The sequence below is a fragment of the Schistocerca americana genome, chromosome 3, assembly GCF_021461395.2.
Source record: "Schistocerca americana isolate TAMUIC-IGC-003095 chromosome 3, iqSchAmer2.1, whole genome shotgun sequence".
Taxonomy (NCBI): Eukaryota; Metazoa; Arthropoda; class Insecta; order Orthoptera; family Acrididae; genus Schistocerca; species Schistocerca americana.
In genome coordinates, this window is record NC_060121.1 from 797,327,580 (window position 1) to 797,342,369 (window position 14,790).

A 14,790-nucleotide genomic window follows, 5' to 3' on the forward strand; every position below is an offset into this window, starting at 1 on the left:
GGGGGTATGGTTATATCCCTGCCTTATACTTTTTTCAATCCGAGCACTCCGTTCTTAGTCTCCCCGTCTTGTTTTTGCCTCTTGGTTCTTGTGCATATTGTATATTACCCGCCTTTCCTTATAGCTTACCTCTATTTTATCCAGAATATTTCCAATCGCAACGCCAGAACTGCCACTCTGTTGTCTACTTTTCCTAAAGCCAAACTGATCGTCATCTAACAGATCTTCAATTTTCTTTTTCCATTCCTCTGTGTATTATTGTTGTCAACAACTTGGATGCATGAGCTTTTAAGCAGATTTTGCGATAATCCTCGCACTTGATGGCTCTTTCAATCTTCGGAATAGTCTGTATGACGTTTTCCCGAATGTCAGATGGTATGTCGCCAGACTCATACATTCTACATACCATGGTGAACAGTCGTTTTGTTGTCACTTCCCCCAACGATTTTAGAAATTCTGATGGAATTTTGTCCATCCCATCTACCTTATTTGATAGTAAGTGTTCCAAAGTTCTTTTAAATTATGATTCTAATACTGGATCCCTTCTCTCATCCCTGTCCAGTCCTGTTTATTTTTCTATCAATTCGTTAGAAAGTTTTCCTCGTCGTAGAGGCCTTCATGTTCTCACTCCACCTATTCGCTCAGTTTATAATTACATATCTCAAATCTGGTCACTCTAGTTTTTATCAGCTGTTCCATGTTACATGATACTGGCTCCGTCCCCTTTTTACTTTAGGTCTGCATCACTTTTTCTTGGTCAATGATCAGTTTCTGATTCCTAATATCTTTCCTTCACTTTTACAAACTGGACATTTATAACTGATGATGGTCTTTTTCAAATGAAGAAGGCTGAGAAATTTGCCTAGCCACACCATCAGTGGGATTGGGGACAAAAAGTTAGTGCTCTCCATGGAATGGAAACGCGGAAATTTTGATGATCTACCAATTGAGCTTCGTTCTTTGTGCGTGTAAGAAGAGTCCTGGAAATACGAGATATAAGATCGATTTCCCGATAACTGAAAAAGACAAAAGAGATGCCACGCTCGCTTAAGCACAGTCTATGAAATTTGCAAGATTCCTGGTGAGTGCAGAAGCAACTAAACTGATCAGTCTATCAGTACCTGTGCCGACAGCTGTGCTGAAAACCACACACATATTAAAATTCGATAACTTGAGAAATCAGCAGTTTCTGATCACAATCTCGCGAATAACCATTGAATAATGTCTGTCGAAATTCAGATCATGCCCACGCTTCAACATACTTAGATTCTGATATCAGGCGAGCATTAGATATTTGGATGTGTAAGAAGAGCTTCAAATTGTATAGTAGATATAGTCATAGTGGGGTGTGGAAGCGAGCTCTCGACTCTAAGAAGATACAGATAAATGAGCAGAATAGTTTATGTTCGTTTGAGAGCAGTATCGCCGCTAGCGTAAATATGGACACAGCCTGTGGCAGCATGACGTAATGATGACGTACACCAGCTAATCACAAGCCGTCTGTTGGCTATAAATGGCCACCACACAAACAGCCAAAGTAGCCATGATAGTCATTTGGTCCAGACGTAGCCAATGGAGAACATCGTCGAAAGTTCGAGATTTCACCCAGATTTGACGCGGCAAGTAAACCGAGAACTGTGCAGAGAGCTAATTCGTATATATGTCAATCCACGGGCGGGCCTAGGAGGCGGGGACTTTGTTAGAGAGCAGTATCTGCACCGAGCAAGGTTCTGATAAGCAAAAAGTCTAATAATCAGTTTCGCAACGTCTAATAATCAGTTTTGCAATTACGTTTCGGCATCTATCGCGCACAACAAGTGTGAGCCATGCCAGCACTCCTGGTTGTGGATATAAGAGAGTCTTGCTACGATTGTGCTGTGGAGCTTAACATCTGTGGCCGAGTCGCAAATGCAAGGGCGTTGGATGGTGCGGGATCTCAGTCTCGAGTCCTCCTACAAACTAGGAGGGAAACGTGTGGTCCAGTGGAGTGATGTATGTAGCGGCCAGCCTCTTTTTTCTTTTCTTTTCGGCGCTGTATTTCCACAGTGCTACCTCTTTTGGAGGCCGGAGCGTCTGTGTAGAAAGTGCAGGTTTATTACTTGAGTGCTCAGGTAATTGTGTCTTTTGGGGGACATTGGGCTCATTATTTGGTCAATCACGCCTCCAGTCCTATATTTCCTTGAGAAGTGTTTTATCTCTTACAGCTGCTGGTGGCACTTTGACTTTATGCCACTGCACAGATTCTACTGCTGGCACATCTTGAAACTGAACTGTGGTAGGTCGGAGCTATGCGATTTTTCAACTAGCTTCCTAGTGCAATTCTTTATCTGCTCCTGAATCGTCTCCATGTTTAGTTCTTCGTGAACTTTTGCTGTGTTCATCAACTAGGGGGCACTGAGAATTAGTTTAAGACAGTTATTTTGTAGTCAGTGGAGCATTTTGACGTTCGCAGCCAGCCTGTGTATTCGAGTTTTGGCCATGACTCCGAGCGATGAGGCCAGCCCTTAGTCTTCCCCGACGAGCGCATGCTCTTTGTTTGTTTGCCATTGCTCGGTGGCGGGCACATACGTGTAGTACGGTGCGCGTATGTGTGTTGTGGTGTATCCAGCATTGAATGCAGGCCGTTTGCTTGTCATTATTACGGTTCAGTGTACCAAATACAACGAACGGATCAGCAATGCGGGCTCAGCAGAGTGGTTGTAACTGCCGGCTTGCCACTTTCTCTATGTGTGTGTGTGTGTGTGTGTGTGCGTGTGTGTGTGTGTGGGTGTGGGTGGGTGGGTGGGTGTGCGCGCGCGTCTGTGTGTGGTACGTCGTCTGCGTAGATGCTCAGCCTGTCACTGTGTGGATTCCAGAGTGACAGAATCAGATTAGCAAGGTGCTCAGCTGCGACCTCGTTGTGTGAGCGACGTTGTTTTCTTGCCCAGTGTGGAAGTTACGGTGCTGTATTTTTTTCCAGTGTCTTTGATCTCATGTTTGTCAGGTATTCATTGAGTTTTGTTATTGTTGTCTGCCGCGTCTGAGCTAGTGTCCTTTGTTGAATCGTGTATCTCACAGCGTGTGGTTCCGGTGCAAATAAGTGGCTTGTTTTCGAATGTGAAACACCCTTCTAGTCTGTACCTGTTGGTCGAATTAGTGTTTGGTTTGGCGCGTCCTTTATCTAACCGTACCTATATCCATGTGTGTTACGTGTTGCAAAGGAAAGTTACGTTTTGTTGAGATGTTAAAATGTAAGCTTCCCGCCAGCCCAGTAACGTTAAATACTACTTATTGCGATGGTAACATTGAGGCTGTCTCTTAGCCTGTTCCATATTCGTGAAGCTGTTGATTTTAAGTTACTACAGTTCTATTCCGTTAGCTTTCCAGCAGTAGAAGCACTAAGGTCAATCTAACTGATATACATAGTTACGTATGTTTAAAATTTTTCAAGTAAACATCCATTTTAATGAATTTGGTAATCGCTTGTAAATCCCTTTCAACCAGGAAGCATCAATGGTTGCGAATTTACAGGATCTGCGAATTTCATATCATAATGTGTATCCAAGAGACACGTGGCTAGTAACTGAAAAAGTGCCATGATGATCTCTCCATTTGCAAAAGGCTTAGGACTAGTCCTCTATTCCGATCTCCGGAAGGGAGCTGCCTAAGGAGAAGTGACCATGAGAAAAAGGACTAACGAAAGGATAACGGTCTACAGGTCGGGGCGTCGAATGTCAGAAGTTTGAACTTGGTATGGATGCTAGAAAACCTGAAAAGGGGAATGTATAGCTCAATCTAGATGTAGTGAATGTCAGCGAGGCGAAATGGAAAGAATACAAGGATTTTTGGCCAGATGAGTATAGGGTACTATCAAATAGCTCTGAGCACTATGCGACTTAACTTCTGAGGTCATCAGTCGCCTATAACTTAGAACTTATTAAACCTATCTATCCTAAGGACATCACACACGTCCAAGCCCGAGGCCGGATTAGAACCTGCGACCGTAGCGGTCTCTCGGTTCCATACTGCAGCGCCTAGAACCTCACGGCCACTCCGGCCGGTTAGGGTACTATCAACAGCAGCAGAAAATGCTACAGCAGGATTCCTTACAGGGTAGGAACTTACGGTGGAGAATGTTTCACTGTGAACAGTTCAGTAATAGTGTTTTTCTCAACGGAATTGACAGCAACTCAGTACTAACAACGATAGTTCAGGTATACATACCGACGTCGTAAGCTGTAGATGAATATAAACAGAAGGTATACGAGGATCTTGAACGCGTAATTCAGTACATACAGGAAGATGACAATCTAATAGTCATGGGGGATAGGAATGTGGTTTTAGGGGAAGGAGTAGAAGAAAGGGTTACGTGAGAATGTGGGCGTAGTACCAGGAATTAGAAAGGAGGAAGACTAACTGAGTTATGTTAACAAATTTCACATCGTGTTAGCTTATACTCAGTTCAAGAACCAAAAGACGAAGAGATACACCTGGAAGAGGCTGGAAGATGCAGGAAGGTTTCAGTTAGATTTATCATGACCAGGCAGAGATTCCGAAATCAGAAATGGGATTGTAAGGCATACCCAGAGGCAGATATAGAGAGCATGATTTGTTTGAAGAGTAGGCTGAAGTTCAAGAGATTAGTCAGGAAGACCCAAGGCACAAAGAAGTGATATATTCAAGTGCTAAGGAATGAAGAGATACAATTGAAGTCCTCTGAGCAATGGATACTGCGGTAATGATTGGCTCAGTAGGCAGCTCAGTTGAAGAGGAATGGGCATTTCGGCAAAGAGCAATCAAGGAGCTTGAGAGAAAGACGCAGCTACGAGGAAAGTAAACGCGAAGAGACTATGGGTAACAGAAGAAATACTTTGCTTGACCCACGAAAGAAGGAAGTACTAAAATGTCAGGTAAAGTCAGGAATACAAAAATACAAGTTCAAAAATGGTTGAAATGGCTCTGAGCACTATGGGACTTAACTTCTGAGGTCATCAGTCCCCTAGAACTTAGAACTACTTAAACCTAACTAACCTAAAGACATCACACACGTCCATGCCCGAGGCAGGATTTGAACCTGCGACCGTAGCGGTCGCGCGGTTCCAGACTGTAGCGCCTAGAACCGCTCGGCGACACCGGCCGGCCAAAAATACAAGTCACTTAGGAATAAAATAAATAGGAAGTGCAGGGAAGTTAAGGTGAAATAGCTACTTGAGAAAAGGGAAGAAATCAAAAAAGAAATGATTGTCGGATGTAAATCTTTAACATAATGCAGCGCTTCAGCAACCGTGAATTGTTCAGACAGTAAGAAATTCAGCCTTCAATTGCAAGAGAAAATTTTTTTTAGTTTAAAATTTTTAAACATCTTATTATTGATAGAGAAAATTTAGTTAATGATCAGCTGCAACTAAAGAATAGAAATTATTTCGAAGGATTTCAACCTTTACTCCAATGGAGTTGACCCATGGTCCGCTTCGAATGGCCGATGCTGTTTCCTATCTGCTTTGCCCCTTTATTTTGTTTGTACATTGTCTCTCCATATATTTTGTATTATGCTGGTAATGACACCAGTTGCAAAGGTGTTTCTTAATTTGCCTGTTTTATGTTCAAGATATTTAATGCTTCGCACGCCTGTGTCTCCCAGACTAATTTATTAGTGACTGTAGTGGGGTTTCGCCTTCTTATTATAATATTTGAATGCAAATTTTCTTGCTCTGACTTAGTAACTAGTTTTTAAGAAAACTGTTTAATGTACTGTACCATAGGTATGCATTTATCCACTTGCTGGACTGTTTCTTGTCACATTTTGTTTTTAATTTACATGGCACTAAGTAATTTTGAGACAACTTGTCTCTGGCGCTCACGCATGCGCTTGGCCGCTGGCCAAGCCTCGCCGCTGAACTGCTCCCGACGCCTGGTTTCCTTGTTGCTTACGTGTGACCCTTATTCCTGGCCCGGCGTAGTTCCGTCTGTGTTTTTCCTATTGTTTTTACTGTTGATAGACATAATCTTATGATAATGCTTCTTTATTCTGTATTAATTTTATTCTGTGACGTGGCCTACGTTTGGCCCTCAAAATAATTTAATTTTTGTAAGTATCACGATTTCCCTTAGGCGCTTCAGTCCGGAACCGCGCGGCTGCTGCGGTCGCAGGTTCGAATCCTGCCTCAGGCATGGATGTGTGTGATGTCCTTAGGTTAGTTAGGTTCAAGTAGTTCTAAGTTCTAGGGGACTGATGACCTTAGATGTTAAGTCCCATAGTGCTCAGAGCCCAGATTTTCTTATTATGAAATCATTAGATTGATGTCGTATTTCAATGTTTAATATATGTCCGTATGGATTAATTTATAGGTTCTGAAGAAGATACCATTATTGGCATTGAAACGTAGGTAAACTAAAAAGAAATACCTTGCAAATGAAGGCTGAATTTCTTATAGACTGATTGCCGGATAGACTGACGCAGCATACAGAAAAGTCAAAACAGCCCTCGGTGAAATTAAAATCAAGGGTGGTAATATGAAGAGTGCAACGGGAATCCCACTGCGGCAGAGAGAAGGGATAGATGGAAAGAGTAGATTCAGGGTCTCTATGTCTCTCTCAGGTGGAGGTTACCTGATGGCGTGATATTAAAAGAAACGGGATTTCAAAGGAACGCGATAGGGAATCCACCATTAGAAGCAGAACTTAGAAGGGCTTTTGAAAGCTGAAAATCAAATAAGACAGAAGGAGTAGGTAGCATGCCATAAGAATTGCTAAGACTGTGGAAAGTGGGGAAAATATGAACACTCACGTCGGTGAGCAGAATGTATGGGACTAGTTATACACCATCAGTCTACAAGAAAAATTTCATCCACACAATTCCCAAGGTTGCAAAAGTTTACAAGTGCTACAATCATCGCACAATCAGCTTAGCAGCTCACTCATCCAAGTCAATTACAAGAATGATGCATAGGAAAATGGAAAAGAAAATAGAGGAGCAGATAGAAGACGATCTATTTCGGTTTAGGAAAGATAAAGGTACCAGAGAGGCAGTTCTGACGTTGCGGATGAAAATGGAAGCAAGACTAAAGAAGAATCTAGACACATTGTTAAGATTTGTCGATCGAGAAAAAGCGTTCGACAATGTAAAATGGTGCAAGACGTACGAAATTCTGAAAAAATGGTGGTATGCTTTATTGAAAGACAGGTAGTATATAATATGTACGAGAACCAGGACTGAACAATAAGAATGGACGATCAAGAACGCAGTGCATCAATTAAAAAGCTTGTAGGACAGGGATGCAGTCTTTCGTTCCTGCTGTTCTGTCTACACGTCGAAGAAGCAATGATAAAAGTAAAAGAAAGTTACAATAGTAGGATTAAAAATCAAGGTGAAAAGATATCAGTGCTAGAATCGCCGATGATATGGCTATCCACAGTGACAGTTAAGTGGAATTACAGGATGTGTTGAATGGAATGAACAGTCGACGAGAGCAGAATATGTACTGAGAGTAAATCGAAGGAAGACGAAAGTTATCAGAAGTAGCAAAAATCAGAACAGGGAGGATCTTAACATCGTAACTGGTGACAACGAAGTAGATGAAGTTAAGGAATTCTCCTACCTAGGCAGCAAAATAACCCACCATAGACGGAGCAGGGCTGATGTAAAATGCGTACTAGCACTGACAAAAAGGGCATTCCTGGCAGAGAGAAGTCTACTGTTATTAAACATAGGCCTTAATTCGAGGAACAGATTTCTGAGAATGTGCGTTTGGAGTCTAGCATTGTATGACAATGAGACACTGGTTGTAGGAAATGCTGCACAGAAGAGAATAGAATACTTTGATATGTGGTGCTACAGAGAACGTTGAAATTTAATTGGACAGATAAGGTAATGACGTGGAGGTTCACCGGAGAATCGGCGAGAAAAGGAACATACGGGAAACATTAACAAGAAGAAGGGACAGGATGGTATGCCATCTATTAAGGCATCACAGTGTAACTTCCATTGGATACTGGGAGCTATAGAGAATATCAACTGCAGACAATGAGAGATATTGGGTTACTTCGATCAAATAAATGAGGACGTAGGGTGTCAAGTGCTACTCTGAGATAAAGATGTTGATACAGGAGAGGAATTTATGGACTGCTGCATCAAACCAGACAGTAGACCGACGACTTAAAAATTATGGTTCATAAACGACGAATTAAAATTTGCCCAGTAATACCACCATCCACTCACTCACTCCACACTCACTTGTGAGTGTTCAAGCTGTTGCGGAAGATTAGAGCGGCAGTTTCCCGCCGCAGAGCAGGTGGCCGGCGGTTGCTACGGGGCCGTGGCGAGTGGCTAGTGTTTACGCGGCCTTGGAAAAACCCAAGCGGGAGTTGGCAGGGGCGCTTATGGGCGTGTTTGTGCGCTTGGAGAAATTTGTATGCCAGAGCAAAATTGATAAAAACAAAACTAAGAGTGACACGAGGGTGCGAATTGGCAGTCATGGACAGAAAAATATGTAAAGCTAAATTATCTAGACGCGCCACAAAAATATGTAATAGTTTGAAAGTTATTGTTGTCTTAAAAATTGTAAGTTTATGAAAGTTAAAAAGCTAATATCTCGGCAATGCTTTGGCCGATTAATACGAACGAAGGGTTTATGGATGCGGCTAGTAGAGCTGCATCGAGCAATCATATCCAATTTGGCATAGTGTGTACCATTTTTGAATGTGAGGTCGGAATACGGGATTCGACTGAGAGAAACTGTGTTTTTGGTAATCAATAAATTTAAAAAGACGAAACTAGCGGCAGCAATCTAAAGTTCAAAGAGGTATATAAGTAATTAAGAATGTATTCTTGTTTGTTTATTTATGTTCAGTATCAAAAATCCGGGAAAAGCAAAATCACACCAAAAGAATATTATTAGTGAAGAAACGGTGGCAAATAAAAAAATTGGACTTCAAATTGTTCTTGCGCAGGAAATTTCCATATTTTTAATATGTCATATATTTTCTTGTTTTTTTCCTTAGAATATTCGTAATTTTTGTCAGACATTGTTTTGAGTTAGGCAGTCGTTTCGAGGGTGGATAGGGCGCGCATCTGGGGGTGGTAGTGGGTTGGTAGCCACGTTCGAAGGCGACCAAGTGGAGTGCAATATAGTGGTTTAGGACATCAGACAAGAGTGTATTTTGTGAATTGTGAACAGACTGTCGATTGCCGTGATCGTGACATATCAGTTTTATAATAAAGTGTTGTAGCATCAATTATTAAAGGCCGCCCTTATGTAAAAGTAAAATTTAAGTGTTTAGTGAATATGCCGAAAAATTGAAATAAACTAAATGTTCTAATTATAAATCAACGTGAGTGACTCAATATTTCAAATTTCACCGCAATACCTGCCTGCATTGCTTTTTGATATTTTATTTCAGCTTAAAATTGAGTTTATAACAAATGTGAGCTGGCAACCTATGGCGAAAAACGTAGCCAATCATTGAGACCAGCAATATCTCTGGGCCGCTCAACTGAGCCTGATTGTAACAAATATATATACATATATATATATATATATATATATATATATATATATATATATATATATATATATATATTCGTGTCATAGTATGTAGGGGCTCGAACCAAACTATTCAAACTTCAATGTGTAGTGCCCAGTACCGTCGTAGCCTGGGTTTGAAAACGACACATATATTCTTGTCGTTTTGATTTCACGTGGAACACGATATGCAATAGTGTCTTACACTTAGTGATTTATCTAGGAGAGCAGTGTTATGTCCATTTACTGATGTTAAGTTTGTGCAACTTGTGGACGCCGGCGATTAGTTTTGTACGTAATAATATTAGCACGAGTCAAATATGTAGTTCTGTCAGGTGTTAAAATGAACGAAGAAATTCTGTCAGTTACTGCAAGCACATGTAGGAAGTAAAAGGGAAAATTTATTGTGAAGTGTTCTTTCTTTTTTTTGTCAGTTCGTATTTACAAGAAAAGTTTTACATCGCATCTGTCTGTACCAAGGGAACCGTTCTGGTTCTGAACAGCATCGTGTTTTTACATAAAACTGAGCTTTCTGCTGGCATCGCGTCAGTTCAACTAACTAAAAACTTTACAGTAAGACATATTCGGTCTTTGAGAGTTTCGTTCTACTTCGCTGGTTATCTCCAAGTCTCCCAGTTTAAATTCTCATGTCATCCTGTTTCTAGTAGATTTCAGTTTATATTACATTCACAATTTACTGTTTTTCTCACAGGTATGACTAACCCACGTTTCATACGAAGAATTTGCAGTGCTCTGTTTTGAAATGCGTCAGTCTGTAATTAGTGACCTGCAGTTACGACCCCATAACATATAACAAAATACCGCCTGTTCCTCGGTGTGATATGTGCTGTACAAACAGAGCAAAATAACAGTAACTAATGTGCGTAGCAGAGTCTGAAATCGTTTTATATTGCGGTATATTATACACTGAAGCAGGAAGAGTTATATTACAGCAAATAAACATTATAATTTAATTAAATCTCTAATTTCACGTCGCCCGAACGTTTGCTAAATATGATAAATGAAACTAGTTTACGTGGTAGACTTATGGTCGAATTCAACTGCGAAAAGCATATTACATTTAGTTATATTACATTCAGTTCTATCGCGTCTCTACCGTTTTTTTACATAAAGTCTTTCTACATTATATGTCATAATGTAGCACGACATATTTACAGTGACTCACCAGACTATGCCAACATTGCTAATTAGTACGTATGCAGGTGAAATTAAATTATTAATTGGGGGTGAATCTTTGGGGATTGTATGGCCTCGATCCATGAAACTTTTCTCTTCCTGCCGTTCCATCCAGAGCTGCGTTGGACATATTCAGAGGTACTCTTGGTTTGGTTGAGAGTCGAGATTGACGAGTCAGATGACGGAGATCAACATAAATTCCTTGAAAAGAAAGCGTAGTATGTAGACATAATACTTGTCTAAGATTAAACTTAACTGTTTTCTGGCGAATATAAAACTTACCTATCGATTCTATTGAGCTACTGTCCATATCACTGAATTTCATGCCTTCTACTTTCCTGTTAGAACTGTCGTTATTTTCTATATGTCGTCGGCTTCTTTACATAGCCGTGAATAACACTTCGTCACTGTAGATAAAATTTCTGTCTGAGAAATATTCGCTTCGTGTTTTCCTGAGTGAAGAACATGCTTTATTACAGCTAGTTTTTCTACCTTTATAATGAATTCTACTCTGCTTTTGTAAATGATGAAAGTCTATGTGAATGCAGCTTGCCACTAACTTGGTGTAATGTTTTGTCTGTACAGAAGTGTATCTGTCGCCTTTATCGCTCTTTCCCTCTCACACATAAATCGGTACAATAAAGTCAGGGCTTCGTGTTTTCTAGTTAGGCTGATCCGTGAAAAGACAGAGAAACAATTATGCTAATAGAGGATTCTCTCACTCTCTCTCTCTCTCTCTCTCTCTCTCTCTCTCTCTCTCTCTCTCTCTCTGTCCTTTATCTGTGTACAGTTTAAATATATTATTTACGTGAAATCAGCCTAGTAGAATCTCTGGTGGAGCCCTTCGTCTTAATATTCAGCGGCTGGCTTGCTAGAAAAGATCTTTACATTTGTTATTATTATTAAGCGCTGCATTCAGTTGGGAAAATCGATCGTTTGAACAATTCGTTCAGTTTACGACAGATCTAAAATTTCAGATGTGGACGAAGCCTTTTTGGACGATTTCAAAAAACTCAGAGATTGCAGGCTCTCTTCGTCACAGCTGAAACTTCCCAATTAATTACAGGGCCCAGACAATCATCAATGGTTCAGACAGAGAACTCATTCGTCATTCCCTCTAGAATAAAATGGTCACAAACCTTATTTCTGAGGAAAATTGTATATTGAATCCATTTCCGTACATGTTCCGTTTTCTGTTGGTTCCAAGTCTCATGTAATTTTCTTTTACAGGTTTTTCTTTCTTTTTATCTATCACGCTAGCGGATCAAACTTTCCTAGCTCGCTTTAGCGCGAAGAAGAGTAAATAAATCTGCTTTAGCAATCCGACAATCTTCCAACCGATACTTCCGAAGCTGTTCCTCTCTCTCTATATATAATAACCATGGAGCATACATTTCTGTACCTCTGTTGTTCCAAAGAATAAACGTACTAGAAAAATACCTTGGCGTCGACGAGCTGTCGGCGCATATATTACTAGAAAACCTGATCAGATACTTTTCAAACGTAAATACATGTGGATGATTTGGTTGACCATTATTAATTATTGCGTGGTAGAGGGTAATTTTCCGTGGGGAGATTACAATGCCCCTCGCAGCGATCGAAGTTTGTGAGCTCAATTTTGATTCACCGAACACACTTCGCGAGCTATCTATTAGCGTGGATAACCCGGAAGTGCTGATTGTCAGTCCTCCGACTGAAAAAGAATATTATATTTGAGACAGACGAAGAAAAGAAATGTTGGAGACAGAAGAAATGAAGAGACCGGTACCGCGGCTGTATTGCTTTTACGTGCATCTAGGTGTTACATTTGCTGTGCACAACCAAGGAAGATGATCTTTCATGAACTGATGTCAGGGTCTACCCATTCGGGAACTTTCTTAAGCAGGGAAACCTTGGAAAACCTCTTAAGCCTAGACCCCCAGCCTACGGTACATAGAAGATACGAAAGCCAATAGAAGAAAAAAAAATAATTTTGAAATAGATCTCTAAAGGAAAGACAGGGATCAATTTGTAACACGATTGGGAGAAGAGTGGTTTGCGCCTCTAGCAAAAAAAAACGTTTTACAATAAATAACGTGAATTCTCGTTTTACAATCTTGCTCCTGGCACAATATCTTGCGGTGCTAAACTCCCCCGGGTCTTGCATGTCCCCGACGTCCACATCTGTAGTCGGTCTTCTACGCGGCCCCCTCTGTAGTTGATCTTCTACGCGGCCCACAATGGGAAGAGTAGAAGGAACAGGGATACTCGAATTCACATGCAACATTCATTCCAAAAGAATTAGCAATGACCAAAAGGAAAACTCTTCCTGTAAGAGAACTGATTAGGTTGTACCGTCCAAGATTCTCCTTTTTGAAAGCAAAATCCTTACGGCTTCATGGATCCTTTTTGTTACGACGTACTTCAAGGAATTCAACCATTAACTAATGATGTTGCCAAAAGCATCATCCGATTTACTCCCTTTTGAATACTCCTTTTGACTTTGCCTCCCCACTTGTGCTTATAAGTCCAAAAGTTCTAACACATTTTCTATCACTGATTTGTTCTTCGTAATTTAAAGGATTCATGTAACTTACTATAGATTTTGGATTCAAATCATCGAATAATGGAAAGTGTAGTTCATTTTATACCAAAACATCATCCATATTTCCTTGATAAGTCATATAATTTAGCTATACTCAAAACTTTTTATTCTAAATACATATATTTCTTCGCTTGAGTGCTGAAATGTAAAAGTTATTAGCATTGAGGAATGCGGATTCGCTTCTTTCAATTACTCTCTGATTCATACGGTGTTCATCCATGCTCATATATGGAAATGGATTTTTCACACAAAATTCCCAAACGAACACGAACCATTAAATTACTACTGAATCTATGAATATTACTTTCTTTAATCATTCATTAATAAATTAAAAACTCTTAACTTCTAATTATAACACCTATTCCTTTTAGAGTTCAACATGAATCAGTTTATCCTCGCGTTTGGTGCGAGTCTCTTACAAAGCATATCTGTATTATCTATATCGATTTTAATTCTCGCGCCGACGTCAACTGTTTTGCGCGGGAAATTATCTTTGCGGCGTTAACCGTCACTCACGATTCACTACCACAACACATCCCTTCACACGTTTACACATGTAAGCGTGCACATGAGATTATATATGAATATTCACTCGGAACCTCTTTTGATTATTCCGCGTCATTTGCGGGAAACATTTCATTCTTCTTGAAGGTCAGTTAGATCCTTAATCATTCTTGATGACATTAGCAATGCTAAAGTTCTATGTTCACCCAAACCACAGGTGAAGCCTATCTCCACTATCTTCTTTACAACACTCGATAATAATAGTTAGTCACTATTTCTATACTCTATGTCACTGATTATAACTATTTCAATTTAAAGGTTTCTATCACTACGCACACAGTTTATTGTTATGTTTTTTTACGAGCGTTCATTTCTGTCACTCCGTACACCATTCCTCCCTATCTTCTAATCTTCATTATACTTTTTTAAGTCGTTATGAGAAAATAACCCTTTTATTTTGTTCGATCCCGGGTATGCTAACAGATAAGCCCCCGGATTCGGAATTTGTAGGATAATGTATGGTCCAGTATATAGTAACTCCCATTTCTTTATACTTTTCTTTATTACGGATGATTTGGTATGTCGTTTAACTAGTACCTTCTCTCCGACATGGTATGTCTGTACCCTTTTGATTAATTTGTCATATCGTTGTTTTCTTTGATCAGCCTTTTTCGTCATATTTATGATAGCTTGTCTTATTTTTTCTTCACAAGGCATCTCAGTTTCCTGAGTTTTGGGGATATGGTCAGTCCAGAAGTTTTCCTCTTTTGCTCCGAACATCAATTCACAAGGTGTATATCCAGTTGAGGAGTGGGGCATGTTATTGTATATCTGCTCAAAGTCTTCCACATAATTTGCCCACGCAGTTTGCTTATTATGGCAATACGTCCTCATAAATCGATTGAATTCTCTAAAAATCCTCTCAACCAAATTGCCTTGTGGGTGGTAAAATGATGTTAGTATATGTTTCACACCGACTTGAGACAAAGTCTGCTTCCATCGGAG